Here is a 15,655-nt window from a genome sequence, read left to right on the forward strand (position 1 = left end):
AAAAATAAACCCATACATCTTTGTCAAATGACTTTTGACGTAAATGCCAAGATCATGTGGTAGGAAAAATTCTCGCTTCAACAAATGGTGCTTGGACAATTAGACATAAAAAAAATTATCTCAAAATGTATCAAAATCCTTAATGTAAGAGCTAAAACTATACAACTCTCAGAAAACATAAAGGCAAATCTTTGTGACCTTGGATTTGGCAATGGTTTCCTAGATACAAAACAAAAAGCACAAGAAACAAAAGAAAAAAATAGATAAATTGGACTGCATCAAAATGAAAACTTTAGTGCATCTAAAAATACTATTAAGAAAGTGAAAAGACAAGTGGTGTTTGGTGACATTGAACATGCCCGTGCTGTCACCACCCACGAGGTACTGGCAGGTCGGCAGAGTAGGTGGCATGGGGAGCTAGTGCCACCCGCACAGGGTGGCGGGAAGTTATTTTAGATAATCAGAAAGAGATGTTTCCTCATCTCTAAGATTTACCAGAAACTCTGATGTCAAGGCCATAAATGGATTTTGCCCCAAACCACAAGAAAGTCCCAAAGCTTACACTTACAGCCACAGAGTGCCATTACACAAACCTACGCATTGGAAGAGGAAGATCCTGACATGGTCAGGTGGGTTCAAAAAGGAAGATGAGGGACGCCTGGGTGGCTCAGTGGTTGAGCATCTGCCTTTGGCTCAGGTCATGATCCCAGGGGCCTGGGATCGAGTCCTGCATCGGGCTCCCCACAGGGAGCCTGCTTCTCCCTCTGCCTATGTCTCTGCCTCTCTCTGTCTCTCATGAATAAATAAATAAAATCTTAAAAAAAAAAAAAAAAGGAAGATGAAATCCCAGAGACTGTCTTGTATGAGGTGCTTGACGGTACAAAGAACAAGATCTGGGGGAAGATCAGCTATGTAATGATTGCCCTGACAGTGGCAGATGCATCTAGATGGTTACTGAAGGCAAGAGGGCTATCAAAAGAGTCTTTAACAAGCCTGAACTTAGAAAAGAAAACTGCCTGAGACAGGAAGCAGCTCTGAAGGCCAAAACAGAGGAGCAGAGGTATCCATGTTGGCTGGATATTAAAAATGCAGGAATAACGTTGCAGCAGTTAGCCAGTATTAAAAAGAATATGGTATAAGGATCCATTTCAGGAAAGTACGGTTTGCACAAACTTATAATTTCCCCATTTCTGCTGTAGTAGCACATACAAGTTTCCTTAAAGGAAAAAAAAAAAAAAAAGAATGAATGAAAGTGAAAGAACCCATAGATATAATGGGAGAAAATATTTGCAAATCATATATATGATGAGGATCTAGCACCAGAGTATATGAACACTTAATACACAACAACAAAATGACTAACAACCCAAATTAAAAATATGCAAAGGACTTGGATAGGTATTTCTCCAACTAAGATATATCAATGGCCAATAAGCACATGGAAAGATACTCCACATCATCAGTCATTAGGGAAATGCAAACCAAAAACCCATGAGATACCATTTTATACCTTTAGTATGGATATAATAAGAAAAAAAGGAAAATAATTGATGGCAAAGCTATAAAGATACATTGCTGGTGAGAGTGTAAAATGATGCAGCTGCTTTGGAAAACAGTTTGGTGGTTTTCCAAAAAGTTAAACAAAGAATTAACAAATGTCCCAGCAATCCCAATCCTATGTGGAATTCCAAGAGAACTAAAAATAGGAATTTGAACAGATCTTTGTATGTCAACGTGCATTGCTGCAATATTCACAATAGCCAAAAGGTGGGAGCAACCCATGTGTCCATCTACTGATGAATGGATAAACAAAAATGGGGACGCCTGGGTGGCTCAGCAGTTAGCATCTGCCTTTGGCCCAGGGCATGATCCTGGAGTCCCTGGATCGAGTCCCACATCAGGCTCCCTGCATGGAGCCTGCTTCTCCCTCTGCCTATGTCTCTGCCTCTCTATCTCCGTTTCTCTTACAAACAAATAAATAAAATCTTTAAAAAACAATAAAAAAAAAACCAACAAATGGTATAACCATACAATGGAATATTACTCAGCCATAAAAAGAATCAAAATTCTTACACATGTTGCCACATGCATAGACCTTGAAAACATCAAGCTAAGTGAAATAAGCCAGACACAAAAGAACAAGTGTTGTATGATCCTATTTGTACCAGATACCTGGAGTAGTCAATTTCATAGAGCCTGGGAGTAGAATGGTGGCTGCCAGGGGATGCACCATTGGGCAGGGGAGGGAGGAAACGGAGAGTTATTGCTCAATGGGTGCAGAGTTTCAGTTATGCAGGACAACAAAGTTCTGGAGACTGACAGTGGTGATGGTTGCACAACCACATAAATGTAAATGTGCATGTCCAGAGTAGCTAAATCCATACAGACAAAAAGCATAGAAGTAGTTTCCAGGGGCCACTTAATGAGTACAGGGTTTCCTTTTGGGATGATGCAGTGCTCTGGAAGTAGACAGTGGTGATGGTTGTGCAACACTGTGAATGCACTAAAAGTCGCCAAATTGTACAATTAAAATGATTCCTATAGTGAATTTTACATTAATTGAATTTTATCTCAATTAAAAAGGGAAAAATGAGATCAGCTAAGCCAGCTTTTTCATTTTACAAATAGAACTAAGTCTCACAGAATTTTGGTGATTTACCCCAACACATATTTTAGGGACAGAACCAGAAGCAAAGTCTAAAAAACTGGATTGTTGGATATCGTAAAACCCCTTCTATTGTCTGTAAGTCTAGGATAGCTCCACATATTGACTAATCTTTCCCTCATGAGCCGCTTGCTTCTTTTTTGAGATCCACTTTGGAATGTCTTTTTTCTTTTTCTTAAGAAAAAATTTCAAGCATACAGAAGGACTAGAATAATGAATACCTATATACTCATTGCCTAGTTTTAATATTAACATCTTGCCATTTGTTTCATCTGTTTGTTTTTTATTGAAGTATTTGAAAGTAAATGAGGCATAACATTTGTCAGCATTTTGGTGATGTCCCAGTGTATCTTAGCTAAAGTTTTTCATGATTCCTTACTTTCTCAGGGAAATTTGACCTTCTTTTTTCCCCTTGACCTCACATAAAATATCCCAAAATGAGTTTCTCATTCATCATTTACTCCTATTCCCTCACACTTTTTTTTTTCCAGTACTACTAGAGTAGATGCATATTGTTTACTGAGGATTATCTCCTTTTTCTAAGAACACTCCCCCTTCGTTCCATCCAGATTGTTCTCTCAGAAGCTACAGTTATAACTTTACACACACATCTCTTCACCTCCCATCAGTTGGGAGTCTTGCGGCCTAAGGAGCACTTTCCTTGGACCTTTCTTGGACTTATGGCCCAGATAGTTGACGTAGTTTCTCTGCAGGTGGCCAGTGTGGCTGCCTGAAGAACTCAGGAGCTCTCAGTCAAGTTTCTGTGTTAAAAGATAGTTTGCAATGAGAGAGAACAAGGAGGCTGATGCTCAGAACAAGTGGAGCAAACATCCTCCATTGTTATGAAATTGACTTTTTTGTCTAAGCTAATTTAAATTGGGATTTTGGTGCTTGTAGCCAAAAGGGCATATATGTAGGTGTGATTTGGCCCAGGGGACACCGATAGGGAGAATCAGGCAAAACTCTCAGGCTACTCCCCGGTAAAAGTTATAGAGACCACTCTAAACAATCCACCCAACTCCAAACTCAAAAGACTTGAAGAGAAGCTGTATTTCCTTTTTTTTTTTTTTAATTTTTTTTATTTATTTATGATAGTCACAGAGAGAGAGAGAGAGGCAGAGACACAGGCAGAGGGAGAAGCAGGCTCCATGCACCGGGAGCCCGACGTGGGATTCGATCTCGGGTCTCCAGGATCGCGCCCTGAGCCAAAGGCAGGCGCCAAGCCGCTGCGCCACCCAGGGATCCCAGAAGCTGTATTTCTGTGGATATTCTCAAGGTCCCTCTACAATATAAATACGTCAATCTATAAGACTTTTTTAAAAAAAGAAAAGAAGGCAGGGAGTTTACTGACCAATGTGGGACTTACGATTTCAGATTGTTACTTTTGTAGATTACACATTCATTCAAAAATCAAACAAAATTTTATTTTATATCTACTTTTTGTAGAAAGTGCCTAAGGACTGGGGAGGCTAAGTGGCTCAATCAGCTAAGTGTCCAACTCTTGATTTCGGCTCAGGCCATGATCTCAGGGTCCTAAAATGGAGTCCTGAGTCAGGTTCTACACTGGTGGGGAATCTGGCTTGAGATTCTTTCTCTTCCTCTACCCCTCCCCCCATGCTCTCTCACTTTCTCTCTTAAGTAAAATAAATAAATCTTAAAAAAAAAAAAAAAAGTGCCTAAGGAAGTATAGTGTGCTTGATGTTGAACAGGAAAATATATTTCCTTTAATTTGTAGTTCTGTACTTCACATACACACAAGAAACAGAAATATGTACACATTTTGCAAATTGTTAAACATACCAACACAAAATACAAAACAACTAATATGCTGGAAAAATATTATTAAGCTGAAAAATCTAACATTTATTATTTATATAGCAAATTCTTCTTAAATAGCCACCATAGAAATTTGTAGGTCCTTTTCCTGGGCCATATATTACTGAATCAAAATACTTTATTTAGTTCTGTAGCGTACAATAAAGTGTATACTTCTCAAGGGTATGGACATAATCATATAAATCAGGTAATAATTCAAACTGTGTTGGGTAGAGATTGATGCCACATACTCTAGCAAGTCTTTTCTGATCTCCCAGATAAGGATCATACTATTGATGTTTTCATAGTCTCAGCTGGTTCTTCATGCCACATAGTATTAAATGATCTCCTAATCACTAGTTTAATATGTTTCCCTGGAGAATATGTAATTTCCCTAAGACACAGACTTCGCTCCCCCTCTCAAGAATGGGTCCCAGTATAATGAAATTCTTGGTTAAAGATTAATGAATAAATGTCAAACCACAGAAAACTTTATAAAGAAAGGACTCCATAATTTTTGTAAGTTGTCTTATTATGGAGAAGAGGATGCATACTACTGAGGAAGGGATGAGCAAATTTCATGCAATCATAGTAATTTCTCATTTTGGTGTCCTGTGTTTCAAAATCTTTTTTTTTTTTTCAAAATCTTTTTTAACTATGTAATGTGACAGATGTTAACCAGAATTTTTGTGATCATTTCACAACATATACAAATATCGAATCATTATGTTGTACATCTGAAGTTAACATAATGTTACAAGCCAATTATAACTCAGTATTTTTTAAAAAGAATTTAAGCTACAAGTCTCTCATTGCTTTCACTTTATCTTCTATTTTGTTAATTTCATTTTCATTCATTTTGAAGTACTTTCTAATTTCTATTATGATTTCTTCTTTGACCATTGGTAACTAATAGCGTGTCATTTAATTTCCACAGGATTATAATTTCCAGAATTTTCCTTGTGTTACCCTGTGGACTGAGAACATACTTTGTATGATTTCAATTATTTTAAATTTTTTGAGACTTGTTTTATGGCCTAGTATATGGTCTATTCTGAATAACATTTTATGTGCACTTGAGATGTCTATTTTGCTATTATTGTGTGAATGCTCTATAGATGTCAGTTAGGTCTAGTTGATTGACAGTATTGTGTCAAATCTAGTTGTTTTACCCATTATTGAGACGAGGTAATGAAGTCTGCAACTATTATTTTTTGAATTCCAATTACCTTCTGTTCAAACACCCCTACCCAAGGTTCCTTAAACACATCTGACACTCTTTGTCCACAGATCTTTGCACTTGCTCTTTGCTTGACATGCTCTCCTCTCAGATACCTGCATGATTCCCTTGTTTTCTTCAGATCTTTGCTCAAATATCCTTCTCAGTGAGGTCTTCTCTAATCACTCTATTAGAAATTGTGACATCTCATTTCCTCTTTCCTGATTTTTTTTCTCCATAGCACCTGTCTCCATTTGTCATCATGTATATATTGTAAGATAATACTGTAAACAGTGTACTACCCATTATCTTTCCCCCATTAGAATGTACACTTCAAGAGCATAGGGATTTTTGTATATTTTATTCCCCTGTATTTCCAGCCCTAGATCGATGCCTGCCACATAGTAGGCGCTCAATGAATGTATGTCCATGAATGAATGAACAAATGCCCTGAGAGCGGCTTAAGGAAACCAGTCAACTGGGCAGCAGACTAAGTTGGAGTCATTGTCAATCTCAAGTGGATCCTAAATATCAAATCATTCTGTTACAAGACTCTGCAACTATAAACAGTCATTTTCTTAAAATTTCATTCATGTTATTAAAATTAAAATTACCCATATTAGCACTGACTCAGTTGGGTCAGCTTGTTGCTCCCTTCTATTATTATTATTAGCATACAGTAGTATGCTAAGCACTGGGTATGAAGTGGTAAGCCTAGAGTGACAAAAATCCTTACCTTTATGAAGCTTACATTACAGTTTTCTGAAATTCACTGTGCAGAAGTCAGCACACCACTCTCGCTAGTTTCAAGTATCTTCTAGATCAACTGAAATTAGGTAGAATTCTAGCAAATGATTTAAATTGAACCCCATCCATTTCATGCACATAAATCAGCTTTCAAATACCACAGAAACCTATCTTTAAGCACTACAGATACCTGAAAACTAGTTTGAATAGGTGGCAATGGAATTGCATCTATAACATTTGAAAGCTGAGTGCAAATTAGCAGCATCAAACTGCTGTCTGACAAAGGCGCTTCACATAATGTTATGTTTCAGCTACAAATTCCCAGTGCTAAAACCTTTAAAAGCATTTGTATCAATTATTTTGCAGAAATATTTTGATGTCATTGTGGTTCATTATAATGGTTTAAGTTATTGCCAGTTTCCCCCAAAAAATGCCTATTTCAATAATTCCTGGCACATATGAAACCATAGCTAGAGTAATTTTTCTAATGGCTAAAAACGTTTTTAGTCTTTTGTCAGCAAGTACAGTAGTTAAAATATTCAACTGCAGATTCTTTTTATTCCATCAGAGTACAGCCAAGTACCTGAGTAATAGCTCAGAGGTTGAGACAGGACACTATGCCAGTCAGCAGAAAAATCCTGAACCTATCATACGACAAGAGTCTAATTGCTCACCTTTTTCATTTGACAACCAGAAAGACTATTTTGAGAAAACTTTTGTGGGTTTCTTTTTAAAGTGTTTCCAAGATTAATTTTAACAAGCACAACCAAGTGCTAGTTCCCTATTTGATTTTCCCACAAAATTTGACCTGCTTGACTAATAAGCAGTTGCACTGGAAATCTAAGGAATGACAGAATAACAGTGAAGCAAAATCAGTTTAATTATAGGATAAATTAAAAATTGAAGACTGTCAGCTCAAGGCAAGTCAGCAAAATTGTACCATGGCTTGTTCAGAATTCACAAAGCAAAATGGAAATGATGCCATGTGTCCCATGTTCCTGAAGAACTTTGCAGAAGTACAATTATTATGGGAACATGCATGTTTTAACCTGGGGCTCACCCTGGTAGTATAAGAGTCAAAGTAGGCTACAAATGGAGATTACTTCCAGAACTTACAGTGACATTCCTGGCTCCCCTCAGGGGGTCAAGGCACACACAGCAATTGCAGAAGGAGAATATTAGGACCGTGCTCTTAAATTTTTTGTCTCAGAACCGCCATACCTCAAAAAAATTAATGGGGGCCACTTGGAACTTTTTGTTTATGTGAATTTTTATCTGTTGATAGTTATTATATTAGAAATTAAAATGAGTAAGTTCTAGGAATACTCATTAATTTAAAAAAATAATAGAAACCTCATACATGGTAACACGTCTTTTTATGACAAATAACCGTATTTTCCAAAGTAAATTTTTCTCATTGCATTTCTTTTTCACTGCACCATTTGGGGACAAGTGTGACATTGTTTTACCTTTTTTTTTGATATCCTTCAGATCTGGTTCAGTCGACCTTAGGATCATGACCTGAGCTGAAAGGAAACGCTTAACCACCTAAGTGCCCCTGGTCTAGTTCAACCGAAAACAGCTAGACACTCCTGTCTGCTTCTGCATTGCATCTATTGTCATATGCTATTTTGTTGAAGTATAGGAAGAACACACAGGTGTGCTATAAAAGGGAGGGGTATTTTAATAACATTTTCAGGTAATTGTGACTAGTTTAGTACTAACCAACACTCAGCAAATGGCAGATTTTTTTAAAGAGTGGTTGCAATGTAAAATCTGAAATGCTAATCAGAGACATTTTCATACTGATACATTAAAACCCATTAGTTTACCTTACATTTCCAATGATCTTTTCGCATTCCTTGCTTTGTAATATTATGTATTTGGTCATCTGAAAATAGGGCTCCCTCAGGCAAATAATCCAAATTTTGACACATTTAATTGTATAAAACAATACAATCTGATCTGGTGATCTGTTCACAGCATCAATGATCGAATCAGAAAAGTAAGTTGTAGGAAGCTGTCAGGCTCACAGCAATGGATACAAGTTTTCTAAAATTATAATTTTTACTTAAAACCTCAAATTTTCATTGGCAACATTGTCAATTGTTTCCCTTGAAGTAGCAGTAATCTGGTGAAGTTATCAGAAAATGTCAGCCGGGGTGCCTCAATGGCTCAGTTGGTTAAGTGTCTACCTTCAGCTCAGGCCATGATCCCAGGGTCCTGGGATCAAGCCTCACATTGGGCTTACTGCTGATCAGGAAACCTGCTTCTCCCTCCCTCTCTCTCTGCCTGCCACTCCCCGTTTGTGCTCTTTGTGTCAAAAAGATAAATAAAAATCTTTTTTTAAAACGTCAACCAAATACTCAACTCTGAATAGCCATAGTTTGTCTGTTGTTCTTTCCAAGAAGAATAGTGTTCAATGGGAAAAAGTGGTGGTTAGTTCAGCTTTCAACTCAAACAACAGAACAGGTGCTTCTCCTCCAATTATTATACTGTATATACACAAGTATTTTATGCATAGTTCCCATTTTATGACATGCAATTTATTAAAAAGATGTGTATTCAGGGATGGAGATTAAATAAAGCTAATGATTCTAACTGCCCTTATTAAGCATATTATTAAATGAACAAGCTTTTCTCTTTTTTTTTGTCCTAAGAGTACATGTGGTGAAAAGTACAATAATGACCAGTGCCACAGTCCTGATTCATGGTAAAGCTCTAGGCTGTTTTTGCCATTATTGCTTTTGCATCATCAGAGAAATGTCAATGCAATATAAATGACAAACAACGTCTCGACACTACCCTGAAAATAATTTTCAGGACCTCACACATCCCTTGCAAAGGTCTCAGGGACGCCTGGGTGGCTCAGTGGTTGAGCACCTGCCTTCAGCTCAGGTCGTGATCTCATGTCCTGGGACCGAGTCCCACATCGGGCTCCCTGCATGGAGCCTGCTTCTCCCTCTGCCTCTGCCTCTGTGTCTCTCATGAACAAATAAATAAAAATCTTAAAAAAAAAAAAAAGAGTCCATAGATTAGACTCTAAGAGCATGTGGAATATGAGAAGAGAAGCTATAAAGCAGAGCAAGGGAGATGAGATGCTTTGTACCTACTAGGTGCCAATCCTATACAAAATGGAAAGAATGTTCTACATTCATTTTCTCATGTGGAATTATAAATACAAGCTCCTCTTAAGGAAGTATCCGTGCTTCCACTTTAAGGACAAAGAAACAGACTTTAGGAAATGGTAGAACATAGAACCTAGTCTGTCTGAATCCAAACCTCATGTTTTTTCCCCATGGGAGAAAAATGTATCTTCTTTCTAGCTTTGATTTAGGGACCCTCTTGCAAAGTACCTGCCCCCCCCACTCCTGCTATGATAAGCCATGCCCCTACAGTATCTTTTAGCTTGTTTCTATGTCTGGGCAGGCCTTTGACTCTACCAGTGAAACTACTTCTCTTACTACCAGTTATCTAAGCCAGAGGTGACAAGAATGGGAGGTCTTCCCCCCGCACCCCATAAGTCCTTATTGAACATTAATAATCTTTACTTTAAAAAAAATAATCTTTACTTTTCCATAAGCCTAGAATTAGCCTCAGAAACGTCTCAACTCAGGTCCAGGTAGCCATAAACAATCAAACAAATTGATCAGAGCTAACAAACAAAATTTGTCAGCTCTCATCTCTAAATCATTACAAAGCACATGTATGGGAACAGAACGTGAACCTCTTCCTTCCTTATAAATACAAAATATAAGTTTGCCAGGAAGAGATGTGGACAGCTCTAAGTGATGGTTACCTAGAAAAAAATAACATAACCATTAAGAGTAAGGATTGTTGACCCCAACTGATCAATCTGTCTCCCTGAATTTATTACAAGTTCAAGAGTCCACAAGATGTTTCCTACCTACTGCAAAATGCTACATCGTATCTGTTTCCACTTTTCCAAATTGTGCTTTACTGTCTAAACATAACTGGGCTTCCATAAATCACTGCAACATGTTCCCATCTGAACACTTTTGGTATTTGACTAGGTTCTTCCTCATGTTGCACTGGCCTTAACATCTAAGATAGTTGAAGATATTTTAGAAGCTGGAGCAAAAAACAGGATTTGGAAACAAAAATCTGGATGCGATGAGGACATGGTTTAGAGGGCTGAGATTCAATTTGAATGTCTAATCGCATGGTCACAAGCCTGCTTATGCTTCACTATTTTTAGGTAGAAAATCAAATTCTGAAAGGGTGTAATCTTTGCTTCCTTGATTAAAAAGTGGATCTTATCTTGTTCATCCCCCTCGCCAACCTGGCTTCTCAGGATCTCAAATGAAAATTTTTATGGAAAAAAGATTATTTTACATAATTATTCTTCACTATGTTTTTCAATTATTCATAGTATTTCAGTCCCCATTACTTTAGTCACCATTACAATGACATTTCCCTGGAGACAAGAATCCTCATTATATACTTTCTATACTAGGAATCCCTAATCAGTTCTCATTTGAAATTGTTCTCCTGTCAGTCTACCAAGACAAAGGGCAAATCAAAAGGAGTTGACTGATACTACATATGGAGTTCCCAACTAGAGCCTCACACATAAGAGGGTGGATCCATGTGTTCTCCTAGCTCGGAAAATTTCTCTCATTTTACTAAGTCACATTTCTCTTCATTTGTTGACCTTATTTTCTAAAGCTATTGGATGACTTTGAGTTTTTAAAGTTGTTATTCACCTCTGTGCCTTTACAGAAGTTAAAATACCTTCTGCCTAAAGTATTTCTGCCTAAAATACTCCTACTACTTATTTTATGGTCAAAATGTTACTCTCTCATCAAGTCCAACCTCCTCTGTGAAGCTTCCTTTTTGTACAGGGGTTCGTCATTCATCCACTCCCTTCCTCTAATGTAGATGCATGGCATCATCCATGGAATGCCCATACTCTTCATGTTGAGTGTCCTCTATTATATCACTTAGAATATTGGAATGCACTAATTTTTTTCTCCCACCAAACTCTTTGTGGAGTCCTTGAGGGCGAGGGTCATGTTTTATTCATGTTTATAGTCTCATCACTCAGTACAATACCTGATTTAATCTAGATGCTAATAAATATTGAATGGATTTTGAGTTTTCTTTCTACATTTACTTCATATTTTTTTAAGTTTCAATGCTTTTCTTATTCTTCTTGTATTAATGATTTCAAGATAGAGACAAATTGACCATTAGAGAGCATCAGGAAACCACTCTGGTTTTCAGATGTGTATGATAGAGCTAGGGACACAAACCTATCTTAAAAGCCTGTAGTAAAAATAAACGCCTTACTCTCTTTAGAGGAAAACACTAAATAAATGTAGGTTCACTTTGAAAATCCATTTGGCAATTTTTATGAAGTTAGACCCACACCTACCTATAGTCAAGCAATGTTAAATCTGGGTATTTTCCCAAGAGAAATTAAAACACACAAAATGTTTGATAGTTTTATGCATAGCATCAAAAATTTGCAAACAACCCAATTTCCATCAAGAAAAGAATGTATAAGTAATTTGTAGTATATTCACACAGTGGAATACTACTTAGTATTAGAAAAGGAATTGAACTAGGATGCCTGGGTGGCTCAGTGGTTGAGCATCTACCTTTGGCTCAGGTCGTGATCCAGAGTCCTGAGATCGAGTCCCATATCGGACTCCCTGCAGGCAACCGACTTCTCCCCTTGCCTATGTCTTTGCCTCTATCTCTCACAAATAAATGAATAAAATCTTAAAAAAAAAAAAAAAAGGAATTGAACTATTGGTACATATGACATGATGGAAATCTCAAAAACAAGCCAAATAAGAAGAGCAGACAAACAAGAGTACACACTGTATAACACCATTTATGTGAAATTTAAGAATAGGCAAAACTAATCCATAATTACAGAAATCAGAATATTGAATGGCTCTGGTGGGGGAGGACTGGCTGGAAAGGAACATAAGGGAATTTTCCACAGGGACGGCAATACCCTACATCTTTGTTGGAAATATTGGTTATAAGGTTATAAAAGTTAGTCAAGGGGATCCCTGAGTGGCTCAGTGGTTTAGCGCCTGCCTTTGGCCCAGGGCATGATCCTGGAGTCCCGGGATCGAGTCCCGCATCAGGCTCCTGGCATGAAGCCTGCTTCTTCCTCCTGTGTCTCTGCCTCTCTCTCTCTCTCTCTCTCTCTCTCTCTCTCTCTCCCTCTCTCTCTCTATGTCTATCATAAATAAATAAATCTTTTAAAAAAATAAAAAATAAAAAAATAAAAGTCAAAAATCATCTACTTGTATACCTAGGATCTGCCCATTTTAGTGTTTACATTTAAAAAATCTAATTCAGTCTCTCACTCTCTCATGTATACACACATATACATATATCATGATGCTGTTCAATGATTTATTATTCAATTAAGTCACGAACAATGTACAAAGTCTAAAATGGTGGGCCACAGCAAAAACACATTTAATTTTGGATTTGTTGTATAAATGTTTTTATGTTCTTATTTATTATTTTCTTAGGCTAACAGTAATACGATTTTGGTTACACTTAGCCTGGACCAACTCATGAGTGGCGTAAATAACAGAATATACTAAAAAACAGTACTGACTTAGAATTAAATTTTTCCTATGACAAAGATTTTTTTTTAAGTCACTTAAAATAGAATTGCAAATACTTTGGTCAGAGACATTTGGATTTGCTTTATAACTTAAACATCTTTCTAAATTCCTAACTACATAGATAATAAAGCTATGATAGGTTAATGTTTAGGAAACAAAAAGATGAGAAAGAATGAGCCATCTGAAAGGCAAAGGGAAAAGGGTGCACAAAGGCCCTGAGGCTACAAAGACCTGGCTTGGGTTAGGGAACTACAGAGGGCAGTGAGAACTCCAATGAACTGGGGCAGGAACCAAGTGAACCTGGAAAGTTAACCAAGAACTGCTTTATGCAACCTTGTAAACCAAGGTAATGAGTTTAAATTTTATTCTAAGAGTAATAGAAAGCCGTTGGAGGACTTTGAGCAAAGTCATGATATAATCAGGCTCACATTTCTAAAAGACCATTTTTGACTACTACATAGAAAATGTCAGCCAGGGGCACCTGGGTGGCTCAGTTGGTTAAGTGTCTGCCTTGGCTCAGGTCATGATCTTGGGGTCCTGGGATTGAGCAGAGTCCAGACTCTCTGCTCAGTGGGGAACCTGCTCTCTCTCTTCCTCTGCCCCTCCCTATACTTGTGCTCACAGTCTCTCAAAATAAATATATCTAAAAAAAAAAAAAAAAAAAGGATGGAGCAGAAGCAAGAGAGAAAGAAGTGACCTTGACAGGTCCATTGCTAGTTCAGGCAAGAGATTCCAGTGGTGGTAGTAGAGATGGAAAGAAGTAGGCCATCTGTAGATATATTTTACAGGTGGAACCGGACAAAATTTGCTGATGGATATGGTGGGGCAAAGGAAAACTTAAAAATGAAACCAAGGTTTCTGGTTTATGTTATTTACTCACATGGAAAATACTGGACTGAAAACAGGTTTGGAGGTGGAAAACCTAAGTTTTATTTTGGACCCATTAACTTTGAGATACTGAAAAGTATTCAAGAATAGATGTTACCCTGAATAGTTTTGAGAAGAGTCTTGAGTGTAAAAAAATTAATCTGGTAGTAAGCAGGATAGAGATGAAATTTAAAATTATAGGTATTCATGGAATTCCCTAAGAAGAGATAGAAAGAAAAGAGCAGGGGAACTAGTCCAAGTTCTGAGGAAGTCTTTTATTTATAGGATAGGACAGGAAGAATAAAGAAACCCAGTAAAACAGGATGTGGAGTGGTCAGAAAGGGTAGTGTTTCATGGAGGGAATGGCCAAAGTTTCTGAGAGATGAAGGAAGACATGAACAGAGAATATCTTTTGGTTTTGGGAACATAGATGCAATTTTAACGGCATAACTGGGTAGAAGTCAGATGAAACTGAAAACAGAATGGGAGATCAGAGATAATAATGTTCAGCAATGACATTGCTGAAATCTGACAGTTTTTAATGTACAAAAACAGTAATTTCAATGATTCCTTTTTTAAAAAGTTTTATGGAAGAAAACATGGAGCACTATAGAAGGGGAAATGAGTCAAGTAGGGCCAGGAAGGTGGAAGGAAAGGGTTGTGGGTTTTAGATGGAAAGACCAAAGCATGCTTGTATAGCGATAAAAAGCAACTATCAGCTGAAAAAAGGTGAAGAAAAGGGATGGAAGACTTGGTAATCGAAGAAAAAATGTGAAATAACCTTTACAAGGTGTAGATACGTAAACTAACTCTAGAACTGCAGTGGGAATATTAGGCACCACTTAAGAATTGTTGATCACGAGTGTACGATCAAATGCCTACAGAGATAAGACAAGTAAACAACTGAAGCAGGCTCAGTGGACATGAAACTCAAGAATATATATCCAATCTAAATGGGGTGGCCACTGGATTGCTGCCACCAAAACTGTCAATCCTATGTCGCCACATCCTCTGATTTTTCAAGAGGAGCCAGAAATCTTGTGATGTATCTTAATTTTAAAGACTCTTTATATTGATGAAAACAGAGGTTGCATTTACCCAAGGTTGTCCACTTGTTAGAGGAGAGTGATCTGGAAAACTGACTTGGGTTAGTTGAGATGGAGTGACTGTGATGATGAACTATTAAATTAAGCTAGGTGAAGAATATAGAAGCTAAAGGGAGTTAATGGTTAACAGTGAAGGTGGAGGAGTCAATGTATTAAAGGAATTGATGAAGACTGGCTCCTGATACCTCAAGTTCTTGAGCAAGTGAGCTCAAGGCTAGAGACTAAACCCACAGAATGTATACAATCAAGATGTTGGGGCCTATGTTGTTTTTAGAAATTACACATTCCAGATACATCAGGGGAGTACAACAAATAAATGCAGAAAGATCAATGGGATAGCATTATTTAAATTCAAACATGTTAAGATCTTTGTTGCTTCGCTGACTTTTAGAAAATACATCATAAAACTATAATGAGAAAACCATCAAATTCCAGTATTGGGACATTCTACGAATACCTGACCAGTACTCCTCAAATATCAAGCTCATCAAAAACAAGGAAGTCTGAGAAAGTGCCACGGCATAAGGAGACATCGTAATTACATGTAACGCGGTGCCCTGGATGGAATCCTAATATTAGGTAAAATCGGGGAAATCTGAATAAACAGGGGATTTTA

General features: G+C 37.4%; 1 pseudogene; it reads left to right on the forward strand.

Moving 5' to 3' along the window:
- Nucleotides 1-355: 355 nt before the first annotated feature.
- LOC121497694 lies at nt 356-1,139 on the forward strand (annotated as a pseudogene).
- The last annotated feature ends 14,516 nt before the right edge of the window (nt 1,140-15,655 follow it).

The sequence above is a fragment of the Vulpes lagopus genome, chromosome 8 (assembly GCF_018345385.1).
Source record: "Vulpes lagopus strain Blue_001 chromosome 8, ASM1834538v1, whole genome shotgun sequence".
Classification (NCBI taxonomy): domain Eukaryota; kingdom Metazoa; phylum Chordata; class Mammalia; order Carnivora; family Canidae; genus Vulpes; species Vulpes lagopus.